A 21332-nucleotide genomic window follows, 5' to 3' on the forward strand; every position below is an offset into this window, starting at 1 on the left:
ATTTATACATAAATATGTAAAATTTATAGATAGGGAAAATTCACAGAAAGGCTTAGGATTCACACTAAACATCCTGACACTTGAATCCAGAAAGGGCAGGGGATAGAAGGTAGGGACACAAGGTTTTTCAAAGTTCATCCACCTAAGCACTTTCAAGATCACCTATCTACGGGGAAGTAGATGAAAGTTTAAATTTCCTATGAACTCAAGGGCAGTCAGCATCACCAGCCTTGGCAATTCTGTCAAAGGTCCTTTGGCAAGAGCTCTGTTTCCCACTGGGTGCACCACATTCTTTTAACTACAAGGCCCCTGTGCCAGCAGTTCACTAATATGTCAATGAGTTTATAAAAGTACTGAAAGGGTCTGGGCTAAATCTGTCACCCTTAATAAACTTCAGGAAAACTCATTACAGCCTCTGCTCGGAGTGAGTTATTCAAAGAGCTTCAATGATGAGAAAGCAAGGGGAAAAAAGCCTAAATTTCTTTGCTATTAGTTGGATATAAAATATTCAAGTTTGGTGGATTTCAGTATTTCAAAACTAAGAAATCACGTACATACCCATGTCTAAAATCAAAGGATCCCCGTTTAAGAGAAAAACTCACGAAGGCCTTCGAAGCATTCATTTGGCATTTTATAAATGCCACACTTTTCAGTAACATCTCTATAATTCCAGCTTGAAGCAAAGTATAGATTTTCTACATCAGACGTGATACTTTGACTACAGACAAGAGAACCTCAAAGCATGTTTCGTTTGTCACCTGAATAAACCGTCTAGATTTTTGTACAAAAATCCTACATCCACTACAGAAGTTTGCCCCTGAAATGCTCCCATCAAACCAGCCACTTTGCTTTTTGCTGTTTCGTATTCATTTTAACCAGAAACTTTTTCAAATACTAAACTTAAAACTATTGGCATAGATTTTTGAGAATCACAGCCTCAGAAAACATGAAGGGGAGCGCTGGGAGCTGACAGAACCTCACTCTTTTCAGGGAAGTTACAATCCAGCCACACGTGCTAGAAATCTTTCTTTCAGAATCTTTACAACCCAAGTTTCAGAGCATTGTCCTCGCAACAAGGTTCTGAGTCGGTGGTTCTCAACAGGAGTGATTTTGCTCCTCCTCCATGGCTACAGAAATTTAGCAATGTCCAGAGACATTTCTGGCTGGCACAACCTCAAGTGCGGTGAGGGGTGCTCCTGGCATTCAGCGGGGTAGGAAGTAAGCGGCCAGAGACGCTAAGCATCCTATACTGCAAGGGACAGCCCCCAACGAAGAACGGCCCGGCCCTTAAGCTCGCTAGTGCTGAGGCTGAAAAGCCCTGCTCTCCGGGAACGGACTTTCCCCTTGTTACCCGTTCTCCCACCAGGACCTAACCCTCCTAAGAACACAATAAAGCGGCTGGGGACCTGCCGGTGGGCCGGTGGCTGACACGGTGCTCGCAGGGCAGGAGGCCTGGGTTGACCCCTGGTCGGGGAACCAGCTCCCACATGCTGCACTGAAGCCTGAAGACCCCGTGTGCCACCGCTAGGACCTGGCGGAGCCAAACAAACAAACGTAAAAAGACAAACCGTGAGCCTGCTCCCCTTGGGCGTCCCCCAGCCTGGGGAGGGCGGCCCCTCCAGCGCCCCGCCCCTTCCTCCCCCACCCCCTGAGGAAGCCTGTAGACCAAGGGCTGGCTGCCCACGGGCTGATCACAGCTGGTCCGGAATTCCAAAATGAGCACTGCCTTGTCTCGCTAGACACCAAACTCACCTGAGGCAGTTTTAGATTTCTGAAACGTAGGGCTTTCATCTATAAGACATGACTAAGAGCATCCCCCAGGGTAATCGTTCACAACATGTCTACTGACTTTTAAAAGTAAACTCACTTAAAAGTTCTCTTCCTGGAGTAGAGAAAAACCAGAGTGCACACACACGAGGAGAATGAAGGGTATCACGCTGTCCAACACTAGGTTACAGTAAAAGGAGAAGAAGCTCTCGGTATTTCTCACGAGGTCCCCCTGCATTTGCACTCATTTCACCAATCAAGAGCTTGGAATAATGGTCACGCAGGAATGCTCCTGTTACACAATTTTCCACCAAATAGGGGAAAGCAGGGATTCTACAGTTTAGGGATTTGGGGAAGTGCTGGATTAAACACATACACACACATCTTTCTTCTCCCAAGGCTTCTCTGAACTTTTAAGTGCTGATGTGAATTTCTAGGGTGAAACTTCATCATGGGGATCCAATGTCCAAGCTGGAAGCATTGCCCAAGCTTATTGGATGCTGGACGCTTTCAGAGTGAGACGTCTCTGGGGCTTATTTAAAACCAAGTTTAATCAAATCTTGCAGTTTCAAGAGGTCAGTTACATTTCTGGAGCTTTCCTGATGGATCAAACGATAGGTTCGATCCCTGGACTGGCATGATCCCCTGGAGGAGGGCATGGCAACCCACTGCAGTATTCTTGCCTGGAGAATCCCATGCACAGCGAAGCCTGGTGGGCTACAGTCCATGGGGGTTACACAGAGTTAGACACGACTGACCGACTTGGCACGCACACACGTGATTTAATAATGAGCATCCTTTACTTAAGTGCCCTCCTGCAGAAAAGCAGCCCAGCAAGGTCTTCTAGGCAGCACAACAGAGGCAGAACAGAAATTTCCCATCCTCAACGACCTGAAACCAAGGCAGAGTGTAACCAAAGAAGGGACAGCTAAATCAAACACCAACAGAGGCCAACGGTACCTACTGCCCAAGATTAGCAGGAAAAGAATTGTTTTTAAAAAAGCTATGAGTCATCTAAATCAAAACCAGCCAAGCCTAATCAGTATTACTACTCAAGTGCTAAACTATGTGTTTCAACTTTCCCCAAATTAATGCTAGACAGCCGAACCAGACTCGCATTTTGCCAAATGGACAGACGTGCATGAGGGACCTGAAACGTTCACACACTCACCTCACACAGACACACACAGACACACACACACACATCTCTACCTAGGAGCACCCTCAGACACACACCCCTCTCTCACACACACACACCCCCCCCACCTATGAGCACCCTCAGACACACACACACTCACCTCAGACACACACACCCCCCTACCTATGAGCACCCTCACACACACAAACACACCTCTCACACACACACACACGCCTACCTATGAGCACCCTCAGACATACACCACACACCTCTCTCTCACACACACACCCTCTATGAGCACCCTCAGACACACACACTCACTCACCTCACACACACAACACTCACCCCTCTCTCACACACACACCGCTACCTAGGAGCACCCTCATACACACACACTCACCTCACACACACACTCACCTCACACACATACACACACACTCTCACCTCACACACACATACCTCTCTCTCTCACACACACACACACACACCCCCCTCTCTCTCACACACACACCCCCCACCTATGAGCACCCTCAGACACACACACACTCACCTCAGACACACACACCCCCCTACCTATGAGCACCCTCAGACACACGAACACACCTCTCACACACACACACACACCTCTCTCACACACACACACACGCCTACCTATGAGCACCCTCAGACACACACCACACACCTCTCTCTCACACACACACCCATGAGCACCCTCAGACACACATACTCACTCACCTCACACACACAACACACCCCTCTCTCTCTCACAAACACACCCCTACCTAGGAGCACCCTCAGACACATACACACACTCACCTCACATACATACACACACTCTCACCTCACACACACACACCTCTCACACATACACCCCTACCTAGGAGCACCCTTAGACACACACACACACACACTGGCCTCACACACACACACACAACCCTCTCTCTCACCTCACGCACACACACCTCTACCCATGAAGCACTCTAAGACACACACACACACTCACCTCACACACACACACTCACCTCACACACACACACCTCTCTCTCATAGACACACACCCCTACCTATGAGTACCCTCAGACACACACATACACGCTCACCTCACACACACACACCTCTCAGAGACATACCCTATGAGCACCCTCAGACACACACACACACTCACCTCACACACACACACTCACCTCACACACTCACCTCACACACACACATCTCTCTCACACACACATCTCTCTCACACACACACACCCCTACCCATGAGCACCTTCAGACACACACACACTCACACACCTCTCTCACAGACACACCCCTACCTATGAGCACCCTCAGACACACACACACACTCATCTCACACACACACACACTCACCTCAGACACACACCTCACACACACACACACACTCACCTCACACACACACACACACTCACCTCACACACACACACCTCTCTCACACACACACCCCCAACCCATGAGCACCCGCGGACACGCAGTGACGCACCCAGGGGAGCCCCTGACACTAGCCTGGCCAACTCCCCCGGCCCTCTGGCCAGTCTTCACAGCAGGCGCTGTGTGATTATGGAGCAAACACTGATAGCTAAACGTACTGTTTTCGTGACCTTTGAGTAAACAGAAAACACAGATTGAATCTCCACACTCAAGAGCTCCTACACCTTGGCTGCTAAGCTGAAGCGCGTGAGGCCACGGCCATCAGGTCCAGAAGACCCGGGTGTGAACGCAGCCCCGACGCCGGCCGCTCGGCTTCGCACGTCCGCTCCCTCTGGGGGCGAGGAGCGCCCCGGGCCTGGCGCGGGCGAAGGCACCAGCTTGTCAGCGCTGCTGCGAGTCCGAAAGACTCAGAAATCCAAAGTGGCTAGAGACACCCTTTCCCAAAGTGACCGACTCACCCGTCAGCTGTCTTCCTCCCAACTCGGGTTGAGTCACTTCCTGCCTTAAACTGTGTCCCCGCCTGAAGACGCTTCCCCGAGTCCTCGGCATGGACTTCCTTCCCCAGCCAAGCCCTACCTTGGATCTCCTACCTTGGATCTTCTCTCTCTTTCTGTAAAGCTTCATCCCTCTATTTTTTTCAAAATTTCACGCAAAGTTTATCTTTACTGGAACCTCTACTTCCTCACAATGTTTCTTTGTTTGCATATTTCCTCCTGTCTCTACCTCCAGAAGCCAAGTGAGTATATCAGAAAACAATAGTGTCAAAACCTTTAGGACACAAATTCAGTTCACTTACAGGTAAGCTATTTTCTGACGATAATGAATCATGGCAAAGCTCTTCCAAAGGGCTCTCCCACGAGCACAGAGAGCCTGCACGTCTCCCAGGTCCTGTAGCCCTGTACTTTTTTACTTTCTGAAAAAAATATTTGGCTGCACCCAATGGCAACCCACTCCTGTGTTCTTGCCTGGAGAATCCCAGGGACGGGGAGCCTGGTGGGCTGCCGTCTGTGGGGTCGCACAGAGTCGGACACGACTGAAGTGACTTAGCAGCAAGGAGGTATGTGGGACTCTAGGTCTTCCCTGCCCAGGGACTGGACCCGCGCCCCCTGCATTGGAAAGTGGGTTCTTAACCACTGCACCCCCGGGACGCCCCTCCTGCCCTCTCACACACCCATCGGTCTGTGGGCCACGCTCTGCTGGTTCTGGCCAGACTCCCTGGACGGGGGACCGGTCATCTGTGCGTTGCCGTCTAATGTTCTCTCTGCCCAGCCAGTCTTTGACCCTGACTCTTGGCAGGCTCCAGGAGGACCTCTGACTTACCACCCCACTACATATCCTGAACTCATCCCCAGCTCAGATTAATACCCGTGGTTCCAACCCTTTTCTCCAGCGCAGGCCCCACGGCCACGCCCGCCCTGAATGCCCAGTCTTGTCCCTGCTCCTCTCACAGCAATGTGAAGCCACAGCTGACGCACCAGGACACACACTCTCCCCACCCCAAACAGGGATTCAGCTCAAAACCGGGAGCTGACGGATTTAACCAACAAGTAATAAGCCAGATGCAACGTGCTGGATTCACGTGCCGTAGCACTCTCAGACTCCCAATGTCCAGTAAGATCTAAAACTCAACCAGAGTTTCTGTGCAATGGCAGGCTTTACTGGTATCTCATGTGGCAGTGAAAGTCACTCAGTCATGTCCGACTCTTTGCGACCCCATCGACTATAGAGTCCATGGAATTCTCCAGGCCAGAATACTGGAGTGGGTAACCTTTCCCTTCTCCAAAGGATCTTCCCAACCCAGGGATCAAACCCAGGTCTCCCACAATGCAGGCGGTTTCTTTACCAACTGAGCTATCAGGGATGCCCAGGAATCTCATGTAACAGACACCATTTTATCCTTACAACTAATTTAATCCATTTCCAAATTTTAAAACATGCCAACTACAGTTCTGTGGTCTCTTACAGTTCAAACACGTAATTCACCGAATTCCTTACTGGAACTCAATTTCTCCTTTGGCTCAGGCCTGGGATTGACCTTCCCCAAGACATCTGGATCCAAGGCCTCCAGAGTGTGTGCCTTCGTGTGCACTAGACAAGCAGGTGGTGTTGATTAGCCATTCTTCATCACCACCCTGTGAGGAGGCTCATTAGGGCTCCCATTCTAAGGGAAAGTCACAAGTCACCCGACTCCCTGTCAGGCATGGAGGCAGAAACGGCGGCCGCTAACAGCTCTGAGTCCTCCCCTCCCATCAGATCCCACGTCTCCGAACCAAACGTGGCAGTTATTCCTGTCTATGGCTGCTACTTAGTCAGTCAGTTGTGTCCAACTCTTTGCGACCCCATGGACTGTAGCCCACCAGGCTCCACCGTCCATGGGATTTCCCAGGCAGGAATGCTGCAGTGGGTTGCCACTTCCTGCTCCAGGGGATCTTCCAGACCCAGGGCTGGAACCTGCACTGGCAGGAGGCTTCTTTAGCACTGAGCCCCCAGGGAAGCCCTGTGGTTACTCTCACATGTTGACTTGCTGACACTGTTTATCACAGTGACTCCAAACAGGTACCCCTGCCATGGATCTCCCGGACAGCATTCTGATAGTAAAGCTCTCTCTGTCTCATCAGTCAAGGGACCAAGGTAGTAAAGCTTCAGTAACACAGCTTATGTGGGAACAAGAATACACTGAGTATCCAGGCAGATCCTGCATACCCAGAAACCAGTGCTCATGCCAGGCTGGGCATCCATGACCCAACAATGAGGGCTGACCCCAAATGCCCTCACTGGCATCACATGCAAAGCGACAGTGAGTTCCCGCAGTCGGGCAAGGCTTGGAGGATCAGATGACTCGGAGCAGAGACAGAGGATCTGAAACCAAGGGCACACTACAGACCCCTGCTACTACTCCATGCAGTCTAAGGACCAGCAGACCACCATCGCCTGGGAGCTGGTCAGAAATACAGGATCCCAGGCCCATACCAGCCCTAGTGAACCATTATCTACATTTTAACAAGATCCCCGGCGTGATCTGTATGCCACTAGTCCTACCTGGACGATAAGGGCACCCAGGAGGGAGCACAGGACCGCAGCAGCGGGTGGGGAAAGGCAGGGAAGAGACGCAGAGCGAGCCGGACCCTGCTCCAAGTCCGGGTCCATCTCTTACTCAGCGCTGCCCTCCTCCGTCTGTAAGGCTCACCGGGGATGTTAATTATACCTTTCCAGGGACAGTCAGTATAAAGCCTCCAGCACACAGCAAACTTGCAGTGGATTTCCTTTCCGTTCCCCATCAGACACCAGTGTGGCAAGGTTGTCTAAATCCTGCAATCTGGAGATGGATTAGGATATCTGGGAGAGAAAGGGAGCCCAAACCAGGGAAGAATGAACTTCTCTGACAAGGAGACCCTATCGTAGTTCTCACCCTATCTTCTCGACCGAAAGAAGGGCTCAACATCAGTGAACACGAGCGCTGCGGGGCGCCAGGGAAGTCTCACTGTTAAACCTGGTCGTCCGTCCAACAATCCAGACCAGCACTATCAGACAGAAACAGAATGAAAACCACATATATAGTGGCAAGTTTCCCTTTTTTTTTTTTTTGCACTTTTTTTATTTACTTGCCACTCGGCATGCGGGATCCTAGCTCCCCCATGAGGGATCAAGCCCACACCCCCTGCAGTGGAAACTCCTAATCTTAAACCACTGGACTGCCAGGGAAGTCCCTCTGTCTTTAAAAGAAAAGGGCTGGGGGGCGGGGGGAATAGTGTGAAATAAGTTTTAGTAATACGTTTTATTCAACCAAAATATTCTTTCAACATAAAGTCTATATTAAAAAGCTATTAATGAGACATTTTACATTCCTCTTTGCTATCTAAGTCTTCAAAACCCTGTGTTTATTTTATGCTTACAGCCCATCTCAATTAGGACTGGTGGTGGTTTAGTCCCTAAGTCGTGTCCGACTCTTGCAACCCCATGGACTGTAGCCCGCTAGGCTCCTCTGTCCATGGGATTTTCCAGGCAAGAAGAGTGGAGTGGGTTGCCATTTTCTTCTCCAGAGGATCTTCCTGACCCAGGGATTGAACCCTGGTCTCCTCCATGGCAGGCAGATTCTTTACCAACTTAGTGACCAGGGAAGCCCCCAAAACAGGACTGGCCACACAGCAAGCGCTCAGAAGCCGTATGTGGTGGGGGCCAGCCAACGGGACAGGGCCATTCTAGACAGCGAGGTCCCGGGACCCCTGCTCCCCTCCATCTTCCATCCCCTCCAAGGTCCAGTGTGTAAGACATGACTATCTGGTCACTGCCAAGCAAACATGGGCAGCAAAGGGCTGGGGAGACGGACGGAAGAGAGGCTTGAGCTATCCGGCCACAGCTTCACGATCAACTTTTGTTTGCTCTGAAACTCTGGTTGATGTAAAGCACACCAACAGGCAGACAACCCAGATGCTAGGCCCTCGCTGACTGGGCTGAATTTACTTGGGAACAAAGACAGTTGAAGTGTTAAGACTTTAACTACAAAATTTGTTCAAGATTTTCCAGCTATAAATGTTAAGCGTGGCCAAGTAAGAAGAACAAGGACTCTTGCCGAGATGTCCCTCGCTTTTCATCAGATAAAGGGCAGCTGCAACTCAAAACCTACAGACCAGGCAGGAAACGCTGTGGCGCCTTCATGGCCCACACCTCAAAACAGAAATCACTACTGACAAAGGAGGTAAAAGACTGAACAGGAGAAACACCACCAAGACGGAAAAGAGATGTCAGGGACGCAGTCCTTCCCCTAAAACAGGCAGCTCGGGAATACAGGACAGCTAAGATTCTAGGGAGGACTCATGGAGCACCAGGCACTCTGCTAGGCACTTCATGTGCACTTAATCTTCTAAACAACCCTCAAGAAAAGAATGGTTTCAAATTTTAAGTTAACTCGCTGAGGGGGCTTTCCCAGGTGGCGCTAGTGGTAACAAACCCGCCTGCCAGCGCAGAAGATGTTAAGCAGCACGGGTTCGATCCCTGGGTCAGGAAGATCCCCTGGAGGAGGGCGTGGCAACTCACTCCAGCATTCTGGTCTGGAGAATCCCGTGGACGAGCCTGGCGGGCTACAGTCCATGCAGTTGCCAAGAGCCGGACACGGCTGAAACGATTTAGCAGACACACAGGCATAATCAAGTCTCAAGAGGGAGACCTCAAACTACCTCCCAACTCTTGATGTATCAGCAAAACCGTGAAGGACCAGCTTATCAATGGGTACCTGTGTGAGGGCTTCATTTCAGTAAATAAGGCTTTAAGGTTCACATGATATAAGGACTATAAATAAAAGCTGGCTTCTATATCATCAAAACCCAGACAACTAATTTTGGATTGCAGAAAGAAATACTGATGGCAACAGCCTTGGGCTAGAAGTCTGTAGGGCAGTGGGTTCTGGTTTCAGATGTGCTATTAACTACCTGCTGAACCCCACCTCCACCCCAGTTTGGGCTCACTGTGGAAAATGAAGAGATAACTATAAGTGTTTAATGCATTTCCGGCTATTCAGTTGTTTATTTTTAACACAGAGCTGTGACTTTTCTAACCTGGAAGTCTTTGAAAAACTCTTACTGTTCAGATACCCAGAAAGAATCTGTTCCTCACAGAAGAAAATGACCAAAATCACCGCCCATCACTAGACCGCATGAGCCAGCAGGAATTTGGTTCTCAAAAGGCAAGGCTGCCTTGAGAAGACACTCAAGAACTACACCACCTTGACTTCACCTCTGGGTCTCTATGAATCCTTTAGGATGCTCAGAATCTCTAATTACGGGGTAATACCTGACTGAGAACAGACCTGCATTCGGGGGCCCTCATGACCGTCGACCAGAGGACACCTGGCGGGGAGTCCTCGGGATGGCTAAGAAGGCCACGCTGGTTTTGCCTAAAAACACTACTTATTTCAGCCTCCAGATTTAGATTAAGGAGAATTTGCTCTTCCCCTCAACCTCAAACAGGCCAAACTGAGACCTTCCTGTCCATGGACGAGCATTCAAAGAATTCCTTAAATCGTGCTTATTTGAGAGGACAAAAGATTTTTCTCGATACCACTTTCAATTTACTCTGACTTTCTTATCCTTTTCGAAGAATAAATAAAACAAAAACACCTCCTGTTCCTTCTCCCAATCTGTCCCTCACCCCAGTGCCCAGTAAAGGAAACGCTTGCGTCTTCCCGGCATGCAATTCTAGCACCGTGCGCCTCTGGTGTAGACACAGACTCTTCTCTCTCATCGTGATGACCGAAGTCAGGAAAACCTGGCTAATGGCAAAGGCCCTGAACTGTGCCTCCAACTTCTCCACGACACCTGCTCCCCTTCCCTGTCCCTAACAGGCCTTCCCAACCCTGAGCACCTTCCATGACTTCCCCTGGTCCCCCGATCCTGCTCGTCCCTTGACGAGGCAGAAGAGCCCAGGGATGAGGAGCAGGCTTCCAGTTCCGCCTGCAGCCCGCTTCTGAGCAGGCGGACCTTGGCCAGGATCTCTGCCTGAGTGTCCTGACCTGCACTATGGCAGGGGTGGGGGGCAACAGCGTTCAGCTCGCCTCAACGTCTCGGTCTTAAACCTACGGAAAGGCCACCGCGACAGACAGTGCTGCCTGCAGGTGTTAGGCTGCTGACGTCACGGTCTGCCCTCCGACTTTCAGAAGCACACGTCTTTAAGTTCTTCAGCCCCTGCCTCCCCTTCATTGATGCGTTTTACTTTTTACTGTACAAATCATTATCTTCTGGCAACCCAAACTGACACCTTCTCATATCTTTCCTCTATCAGCTCTGTTCTGTAGCAACTGCTCCCAATCTAGACCCCCAGCTCACACGACCTGGAAGGCAAAGGACACCCCATGGGCAACATAACCGGAACCTGAACTCATTCTACCAGCAGCTCCACCTCCGCAGTCTTTTCCTGCCTCCTGAATTCAGAATCTCAGAGCCAGAAGTAACCTCTGACAAGTAACTTCAGAGAGCATCCTCCTCGCCTCCCCCACTCTCACACACACACACACACACACACACACACACACACAGAGGCATCCTCCCCCTCTATCAGGCCCCATGTCTAACTGGAGACCAGCGCATGCACACACACACACATATGCACGCACAGGCCCCTGATGCGGTCACCACCTACCACTCCATCGCCATGGCAATGCCTTGGATGGAGCCCTCCTCCCCCTGGATGGTTGCCGTGGTGGGCCCCCACTGGACGCTGAAGAGCCTCCATTCCACACTCACGGGGCTGCCCTGGGTCCTCTATCATAAACAGCCTCTTCTCTGCCCCTCTGCCTTCACAGGGAAGCGCACCCTGGAGCAGACGGTGCAGGACGGCCTTCGGAAGCCCAGCCACTGCCCGCTTCTCGCCCTCTGCCCGCCCGCCTGCCCGCTCCCCCAGGGCCTTTCCACACACAGTCCCTCAGGCTCTCTGCTCGCCCTCCGGGTCGCTGCCTCCCTGACATATTTTTACTGGCTTTTTCGGCTCAGAAGCCATCTCGTCCAGGGCTCCTCCCTCTGAACTTGGCACTTGGTGGCCCATTCGCATTCCTATCATAGCATCTGTGCGCTACTTCCCACTAGCCTTTCCTCTCTGGATGCCTTTGCCCTCGGTCCTCGCAGTGCCTAGCACAACATCCGGGGCTTAGGCAACACACTGCATCTGCTCCATGGATGAAATAACCCCCAAATTAATGCTGATCCCCACGTCGCAGGCTCCCTTCCCTTGTTTTTCATCACTAGGACTTCAGTCCACTTGTTCGTCCTGATCTCGAACGCTATTTTATCCGCTAAAAAAAAAAAATATGCTTCCAAAATCTCCTTACTTCGTGGCTTTGAGATTACTGACACATTTTCACCTCTTTAAAAGACATAAAAGCTGAAAAATAACTTCAAATACTAAAATAACACCAATATTTTGAAACTCAAGAAATCAAATTATAATTAACGATAAGTTCTTGATGCAGCTAAGATTTCGTACCCCTTTCCAAAATTTCAATCCTGTCAGTGGCTGGTGTTTTATGGAACCTGAAGACAAATGCAAAAATTAAACTGCCAAATGGTTCTGAAGAGATCAGGAGTAACTGCCGAGGGAGATAAAGGCTGCTTTACCACGTGCAGGTTCTTGTTTCCACTTTTGGCTAATTCCGATTCGTTCTGGGTTATAAAGCCTGTCATCCCGTTAGTGAGTGGTCTATTATCATGAACATCTCTCATGTGTCTTTGGATAGCATTTGCTACAAAAACAGTACTTGGGAAGTCTTAACTGCAGCTGACAACGCTAGATCTTTTTGTGAGCTACGACCAGCTGAATTTACTTTCATCCTAACTTTGAATTCTTACTTACTCACCATGACCCAGCCATCCCACTCCTCAGTCTGTACCAAACAGACATAAAAACTTACATTCAGACAAAAACCCCTATGCAAATTTTTATAGCCACTTTATTCTGGGAACAGGATTACAAAAAAAAAAAAAAAACAACTGGAAACAACCCTCGTGTCTTTCAACGGAAGAACAGAGAAACAAACCATGGTACATCCATAGAGAGGTCTACACAAGTCGGCAATAAAAGAAGAACCAAGTGTGGATACTCAAAACAATGTGGATGGCCCTTCAAATGCACTTTGTAAGTGAAGGAAGCTATTTGCATGGCATTCTGGAAAAGACCAACATAAGGTCAGAACAAACTGGTGGCTGCCAGGGGGGCGGGAATGGAGAGGAGAGTCTGGCCACAAAGCGACAGCAGGTGGGAAGGTTTCAGGAGATTGAACGAGTCCCTGTAGGTAACGGTGGGGCAGACACGGCGCTACGCACTTGTCAAAGCCCGTAAGACTGCACACAGCGGAGTAAGTTTTACTGTACGTAAAGAAAAGGTTAATCACTTAACCATGACATACTTAGAGATCATACACCAAACACAGGCATACCTCCTCTGACTGCGCTTGGCTTCACTGCCCTTCACAGATACCAGGCTTTTAAAAATATTGAAGCTTTGTGTATTATCAGATGATGGCTAACATCTTCTGCAGTAATAAAGTATTTTTGATATAGTGTTTCTAGATATAATGCTATTGCACACTTAATAGACTACAGTGTAAACATAACTTTTATATATACCAAGAAACCAAAATAATTCCAGCAACTTGCTTCATTGCCATGGTCTGGAACCTACTGCGGTGGTCTGGAACCCATACCCACAATATCCCTTGGGGTAATGCCTGTGTAATTAACACAAAGGTATGGATTTCCTTGGGCCTCCCCTGGTGGCTAAGTGGAAAAGCACTTGCCTGCCAGCGCAGGAGATGAGGGTTCGATCCCTGGGTCAGGAAGATTCCGGAGCAAGATAATGGCAGCCCACTCCAGTATTCTCGCCTGGGAGGGTCAGTGGGGCCGCAGATTTCCTTCCCCTTTACCAGCTGTGTTTGTTATTATTGTGTTGCTACTGTAGTGCCCTGATGAGGAAGAGATGTTAAGGGAATGGGGGGGACCAACCCCAAATCGTCCCCCAGATCTTCCTGCAGCCCCTGCGCTGGCAATTTCGACTCCAGCTGCGAACAGCTAAATGGAGTCCCACCAAGAATACGGGAAAGGTCACTCAAACGCAACGCCCCCCAGCGGAGCCCAGGAACGCATTTCAAGGGGAGAAACAAGGCGGAAGGCCGGGGGTCTCCCCCGAACAAATCCTCCCGTTCTAACTCATCCCCTGGAAGGTATCCGCAGAAAATTCCATCCACATGTCAGCCCCAGCCTTCCTCCTTCCTTTAAAAAGGAGTCAAGGAGGGAGGGGGGCGGGGGAATCTCCTTGCGAAGAGAGAGAGCAAAAATACAGAACACGAGTTCTCCGAAAGCAGGAGGCTGAGAGTTCTAGAAACCCCGGACCCTACATTCTTCAAGGTGGAAAAAAGTGACTCCAAGAGGCCAACAACAAGAACAAGCCAAGGTTCACCACCCAGTGACACTTTCTTTCCAGTGGACCCACCCCACCCAGCCAGACGCACACATGCCTCCCTGAAGGGACGGGCTGGCCCGGGGCCCTGGGAGACCCCCGCAGGCAACCCCACGGGGTGGGGCGGGCCGGGCCGGGCCCAGGTGTGCGTGGTGACCGGACAGCCGGGCGTGGGGCGGCCCCACCTGGGTGCCTCCCTGCTCCGCGCCTGGCTCCTTCTGGGAAAGGGGACGCTCTGGCTTCTCCACACTCACGTTCCAGAGCCCAGGAAACTCTGGTTCCCCTCCCGGGAGCCCCGGGCCTGTGACTCAGGCTCAGAGCCCGGCCCGATATTGCCACCTGAGACAAACCTCAGGCCGAGATGAGCTCCTGATTGCAACCCTGGAGAACCAGCTCTCCGACCTGCAACGGCCCTCTGCAGCCGGAAAGACAGGCCTTTGTACAAAACACTTGCTATTTTCCAGGAGCCTTTGCAAGGGCCGGGGTGGGGAGTGGGGGGAGTGGAGACTAACAAAGCTAAAAACCACAGAGAGTAAACCAGAACATTCTGGGACACGCCAGGCCTTACGAAAATGGCTTTTTAAAACATCCTTTTCAAGGATCCGTCGCAGCAGGGGGTCAGTTGTCAGCGTTAAATAAAAATCACTGACTTTCTAAAGACAGGAGTGAAGGACTCAATTATTTAAAAAACAGCTTATTGTATTAAGCTAATTAAGGGCTATCATATTAGCCATCTGAGTTTTAGCTGGCACCCGAAAAGCAGGAACAGCGTATCATGCAACGTGGACTGGGATCTGCTTTGCAAGCAGATTTCGGCCACATTCAGACACAGAACCTCTGGCAGGCAAAAATGTAGAACTGAAAACCAATTTTCACACAGCGATTTGTAAAGAATTCTGTTCCATTGCATAAGCTATTTACTGGTCTATCAGCCCGAGATTACATTTATCTCTACTGAATCCCCCAGCAAGCACTCTGAGCTACCCATGTGCTGTTGTTTCTCAGCTTCATCACACGCTGGATGCTCTGAAATCATGAGAAAAAAATTCAACAATAAAACCCTCGCATACTTGACACCCTGCACTGCAGAGACTCTGCCCACCAACTGCCAGCACACAACCTCTCCTAAGACCCTCGGCATTTCTGAAAAGACCACTCTGCTGAATGCAAAAAGGAACAAAATACCCTCTACAAAGTAGGGGAGACAGTTGTTTTCCATTGTGCCTTCCATGGGCTCCCTTTGACTGTACTTCGACCAAACCAGAAGCCAGAACTCCTCTATCCGTAGCTGAGATCATCTTGGGTTGGATTCTGGTGCTGCTGGCTTCCTGTCTGGGGAAGTTGCAGTCCTTTTCACAAGGAACCCCAAAGCGAAATGCTTCATGTTCTCCTGTAAGCTCTCACTGCCTTTATTCCTTACTTTGCCACCACTCATTACTGCCTGCTTCTCTCTCCTCCTCAAAAACCTCTTGGTTTTGGAGGATGCATAAAAATACCAGCTGAAATCGAACTGTCATCTTGTAAGGCATTGGACATTGTCTGCCATCCACTGCTGTAAAGCTTTGAGTTAACAAGCATCTTTGCACAGAGGAAGCCATACTACCCAGCCTCCTCCTGGCACCAGGTTAAGTATTCCACATTAAAATGTATGCCACAAATAATCCACTGACAAACTCACCATTCACAGCCCCCCAGATCAATAAAAGCCATTCCACCACTCGACTCGGAGTGAAAAGCCTTTCAGGTTAACACACAGAGCGAGGTAAAGAGAAAGGTGATGAATGAACAAAAGGCAAATCTACCTTCAGACTCCTCAAATCCCTAAAAGGTGGCCAAGTCACCTGGATTTTTGGCAAAGCCCTTCCCTTTTTCTGTAATCATCGGGGAGAAAAAGCTACTCGTGTACTGCTTCAGTCTTATGTAAAACAGTGCATTCTCCACAAGGCCCTGACGCCTACCATTCTCTCCAACTTGCTTCTTTTCAGGCCTGACTCTTCTAAATGACCAGCCACATGCGATTTAATGAAGTCATTCTGATTTCACCCTGATAGCAACACCCTCATAAAAGTCCCTCTAATCCCATTAAACTTGGCTAACGTTATGAGTATTTCTTCTCCACTCTCCACCCAGTATTATCTCCAGGGTCCCAAGCCACTGTCAGTCTGTGTCTGAACGGAGCTTCAAATAAATACTTAAATTCATGCTCAGAATATCGTTTCTCACCTTGTGAACCTTGACCTTTTGGAAAGACTTTGGACCAGTGTTCAGTTACTGTCACACGGTTGCATTCTCTGCAAATATGAAAGGGTTAAAGGCAGCCCCAGTCAACAGGCCTACAAGGAAAAAAAAGACAGCATGTATGCCTTGCAGCGTCACTGAAATGCATTTATGCTCATTTCCTAGAACAATAGTGTTACCTTTTGGCCTTCATGCCAGCCAGGCGTATCCCCAACACCCTTTAGTAGCTTCTAAAACAAAAAGCACAAAACGGAACATTCCTGCAAGAGAAGAAAAGCATGCAAAGTAGCATTCTCCAGCAACAAACAAACTACCATTACAAATCCATTAGTTCGTTTGGGTTTGGTTTTGTTAAAAACGCAGAGCAAGAGAGAGAGAAGAGAACTGCAGAAACCCAGTGTCCCCACCCTACCAAGGCACATTTTTTGTCTTTAGGAAGGGCCATAAATCTCAGCTCCTTGTCCATCCCTTAAGCAAAAGAAAAAGGCAGGAAAAGCCCAAGTCATCTCAAGCTTGCAAACCTGCACATTTCAAAATCCCCCATCTTCTCTACACAGAACCTTCTAGGGCTCCGTTAGTCACGTACCCGTGCTGTGTGCTGTCTAAGTGTGCATTCACATAGTGTGTTGGGACGGTCCCTTCCTGCAAGCTCCTCGGCTTTTGGCTGCCATGAAGGGAGGAAGCTGCTATCCCACTGTAGTAGCTCAGGGACTGCATTGTGTTCAGGAGCTGATCTGCCTCAAACCAGTTTCAGCCGGTTCTGGTCACCCTACATAAAAAAGCTATGGCAACCCTCGCTGAGTTGCCAACAAGTCCCTGAAAATCAGCAGCAGAGGGGGGCATCTCGCTGGGGCTGGCTGCCCCCCTTCGGGTCCTGGGGAGGAGGGGAGGGTCCTCGAGTGTCCCCCCGCCGTCCCCATCACCCCGTGCGAGCGCACAGCCTTGGAGAGGCTCACCTCTCCAGCACCCCAGAGCCCCTCGGACCCACCCCTCGCCTCCGCCCCAAGCCCACCGCGGAGCCCTGCGGCCCGCGCCTTGCTCCTTCCCGCACTTACCTCCCACAACCTGGCTCAGATCTTTGTGTACGTGTTGTGTCAAGTGTGTGCTCCCTGGCTTGGTGGCTGACCACGAGCCCCCCAAGAAAGAGCCATCTACGTGTGTGTCTGCTCCCCCTGCCCGCGCTGGCGGCGGGAGCCGGCCTGGGCCCCCTGGCAGGGTGGTGCTGGCTTGTTGACCAGGCTCCTCTCCGCCTGTCCCCCCCAGCCCCCTCCTCCCGGCCCTCTCCTCGCCCTCCCTGTCACCACCAGCACCAGCACCACCAGCGGGGCCCCCCCAGTCTCCTCCTCCTCCGACCTTCTCTCCTTTCAAGCACCTGGGGGTGGGGGTGGGGGGAGCCCAAATCCCTTCACCTCGGGCCAAAAAAAAAAAACAACAAAAAGCCTAGGGATGTCTGGGTGGGGGGTGCGGGGGGCAGACCCGGAGACCGAGGGGGTACAGAGGCCTTTTAAAAAATGCGCTGCGCACCGCCGGCGCTGGAGCGGGGAGGAGGCGGCGCTCACGTGGCCCCCATCTCGGAACCGGCGGGGCCTAGCCAAACCGGCGGGGCCTCGGGTGCCCCCCTACCCCCCCCACAAAAGGAGGCCGGCGGGGCGCGAAGGCCGGCGGTCCCCGAGGCCGGCCGTGGACAGGCCGCGGCGATCAGGCCCAGGGACCAGAGCCACACGCGCCGGCCGGCGATCGCCAAGGCCCCGGGCACGAGGGGCCGGCGCCCCAGCCTCGCCCCCCGGGGGGAGCCGCCCGCCCGCCCGCGCGCGCCCCGCTTCCTCCGCAGCCCTGCGCGCCCCGCGCCCCGGGGCGCACACCCACCCCCGGCCCGGGGTCGGCCCTCGCAGCGGTCAAGCCCGGGCGTCTGGGCCGCAGCTCGGATGACCTTTGTTCCGCGCGGCGCCGCCGGCGGCTGCTGCTGCTGCTGCTGCTTCCATGCCACGGGCGTGTCGTCGCATCCCCGCCGCCGCGGCCGGGCTGTGCGTGAGCGGCGGGGCGGCCTCGCCCGCCGGTGCCGCCGCCGATGCTGCCGGTGCCGCCGCCCCGCCGCCGCCGCCGCCGCGGCCTCGCCGTGCGCCCGGCCCGGGCCCCGCGCGCCTCCCCGGGCGCCGCGCTCTAGGCCGCGCGGCGGCGGCGGCGGCGGCGGCGGCGGCGGGGCTGCCACGCCGGGGCCTACGACGGGGGTGCGGGCCCCGGGCGGCGGGGCGGCGGCGGAGGCTCGGCCCGAGCGGAGAGCGAACAAAAGGGAGCGCGGGCGAGGGGGAGGGGGCGGCCGGTGGGGGGGGCAGGGAGGCTCGGGGAGAAGGAGGCGACACGCGAAGCCCCGCAGCCCGCGGGCGCCCGGCCGGTGCCGGCTCGGCGCAGGGCAGCCGAGCCCCGCCGACCCGCCCGTCTGCGGCCGCCGCTCCTTCGCCCGGGGCCGAAGGCAGGGCCGGTGGTCGTGGTGCTGGAGGTGCGGGGCTGCTGACAGGGCCGCGGCTGCCTCCAACGACATCGCAGCCTCTCGCCCGGCCCTCTCCACGGTCCCAAGCCGCAACTTACTCGAGTGGAAGGAAGCAAGGCCTCGCCAAAGATGGTTGCAAAAAGATCTTGAAGCCAAGGCGCTGGTGTTTTGTGATCCTCGCAATGGTGGCAAAGAAGTCAGAAGAGAGCACGCTATCTTCAGATGCATTACATCTGAAATTCTCCCTGGAGGTGGAAGAAGGGGGCTCTCTCCTAGGTAGTTAGTGGTTTGGAGCCCTTTTCGCCTTAAACTGAGCCACAAAAGGATGGAAGACACCCCCTGGGGTGGGGAGAAAGCCCTGGTGTAAAAGAAACACGTTTTGCTTTTCAGAGAAAAAGCCACTGGGGCCAGATTGAAACATGGCATGTTCGGTTCATGTAGTCCTTTTTTTTTTTTTTTTTTTTTTTAAATGGGGGAATGATATTGAGTAAACAAGATGTAATAGCTGGGTCTTTAAATTCAAGAAGGGAGATGTGTACAAATGTAACAAGCACAGAGTGTGCCTACAGCAGGTGGTCACAGCCTCCAGAACGCAAAAAGATACATACATAAACCCCATGAAAAGACCACAGAGGTGTATAATCCTTAACACGCCCAGATGGAGACAATATATTACCACCAGATCAGGTTTGCTGTTTATGCAGCCCTGGGTCCTGGTTCCTACATGGTTCACAGACATGCACTGGGTTGAAAGGTTTTTGGGGGGTTTTTTTTAACGTGAGGAAGCCCCAAATCAAGTGCACTGTGCTTACCCGGAAAATAGGACAAAATGGAAGGATCTGAAAACTGCCATCATAACCTCTTAAAAAGGCTCACTCCTGTTTAATCTCATTCTGAAGATACTAGCAGCTGTCCAGGAGCCGCAGACTCACAGCACAGGAAGCTTTTCTGTGCTTTATTTTAAATATTGGTTAATATTTGCAAAGTGTGCTGAAAAGTTTCCTTTGTTTTCTAAACCTCAGTGTGTCTCTCCTCTGCATTAACTTCCATCGGGAAGCCATTGTTCCCTGTTATGGGGTCATTGTCTGATGTAAATTGGAAGGAGCATTTTTGCTATTGAAGACTTTTCATGTAAATGAACCAAATGATTGTCTCACAGAAGAGTTGTTGGTCTTTAACTGCCAACTGCACCTTGTTTGGAGTTGCACAGAGATTGGGATATATATTTACACGTGTTTAGAAAGACCTATGTAATCTGCAAATTCTGCAAACCACTGGATCACATTTATCAATGTTACAAGACGATGAAATTGAAATTCATCTTCTTTTAGCCTGAAAAACACTGCCAGACCCTGTGGGTTGAGTTTCAACTTTACTTGGGCTTGATTTCATTTGAAAGGAGGCCTTTTTTTCTTCTCTCAAAGGTGGGCCTTTATTAATATGCATGTGAAAACATGATGTGCATTGAAATAAATACAAGGCCTTGCTTATGAAACCTTGATACACTACACAAATTTCAATGTATGGAATTTCAGAACGTCCCTACCTGCTGTAGTAAATCCTAGCTTTCTTAAATTTAGAATCTTTGTGTACTTAAAATACTTTCTTGCCCCTCCCCCAATTCCCTTCTTCCAAGAGTTGAAAGCACAGCATAAAGTGTTTGAATGGTTTGAAGAACTGTACTCCCCAAACTCAAATCTGGATAGCTTATGGTAAAGAGCCTTCGTTTGTAGAACTGCCTCACATGGCTTCATAACATCAAATACTTTTTGAACAGAGCTTTATTACAAAGCCCGGCATTTTGGTCAAGCCTCGGCTGGAGGAAATTTGTTTGAAAGCACAATTCATCATTTGCACAAGCGGCAACAGTTAACATTGCATCTGCTTTTAAAAAACCCTAAACCAACCAAAAGTAAAAGATAATTTCTTGCAAATTATCTTTGTTCTATTTTTACAAAGAGGATTTCAGAGAAATCCCTTCTCCAGGTACACCATTAGTGAAAAGCAAAGCACTCATTCATCTTAATTCTATGAAATCACTGAATTTCACAACAGAAAAAACAAATTTTAGGGTAAGTTTTAAAACATAAAATAAAAACACTACCCCTCTTCCAAAAAACCAATACAAAAGTTCATTCTATTATTGTGCTATCTTGGACACCACTCTGCTTTGGGCAACAATAGTAGTAAAGAATGAAATAATCTATCATTTGACTGCTGTAGATAAGAAAGAGCAAAACAAAGAAATCATACTATTCTTCTGCCAAATAGAAACTAAAGGAATTCCAAATCCTTTGCGATTTTGTTGGTGCTGTT

The 21332-nt window shown here is 50.8% G+C and overlaps 1 protein-coding gene across 5 annotated transcripts in view; it reads right to left on the reverse strand.

Annotated features, from left to right (window-relative positions):
• The window catches only part of ZNF532 (zinc finger protein 532), a 112537-nt gene extending 93133 nt beyond the window's left edge, over positions 1-19404 (reverse strand). The window contains exons 1-3 of one of the 5 annotated variants that reach the window (XM_045164079.1): positions 19115-19404; positions 16708-16788; positions 16514-16623 (exon numbers count right to left, since the gene is read on the reverse strand). The gene's annotated coding sequence lies outside the window, so the exon portion shown is untranslated. Of the gene's footprint in view, positions 1-16513; positions 16624-16707; positions 16789-17114; positions 17513-17583; positions 18289-18394; positions 18615-19114 lie in introns of those variants that run through there. The other 4 variants (XM_045164077.1, XM_045164080.1, XM_045164081.1 and 1 more) reach the window with 4 other exon arrangements.
• Positions 19405-21332: the final 1928 nt, after the last annotated feature.

The sequence above is a fragment of the Bubalus bubalis genome, chromosome 22 (assembly GCF_019923935.1).
Source record: "Bubalus bubalis isolate 160015118507 breed Murrah chromosome 22, NDDB_SH_1, whole genome shotgun sequence".
Lineage (NCBI taxonomy): Eukaryota > Metazoa > Chordata > Mammalia > Artiodactyla > Bovidae > Bubalus > Bubalus bubalis.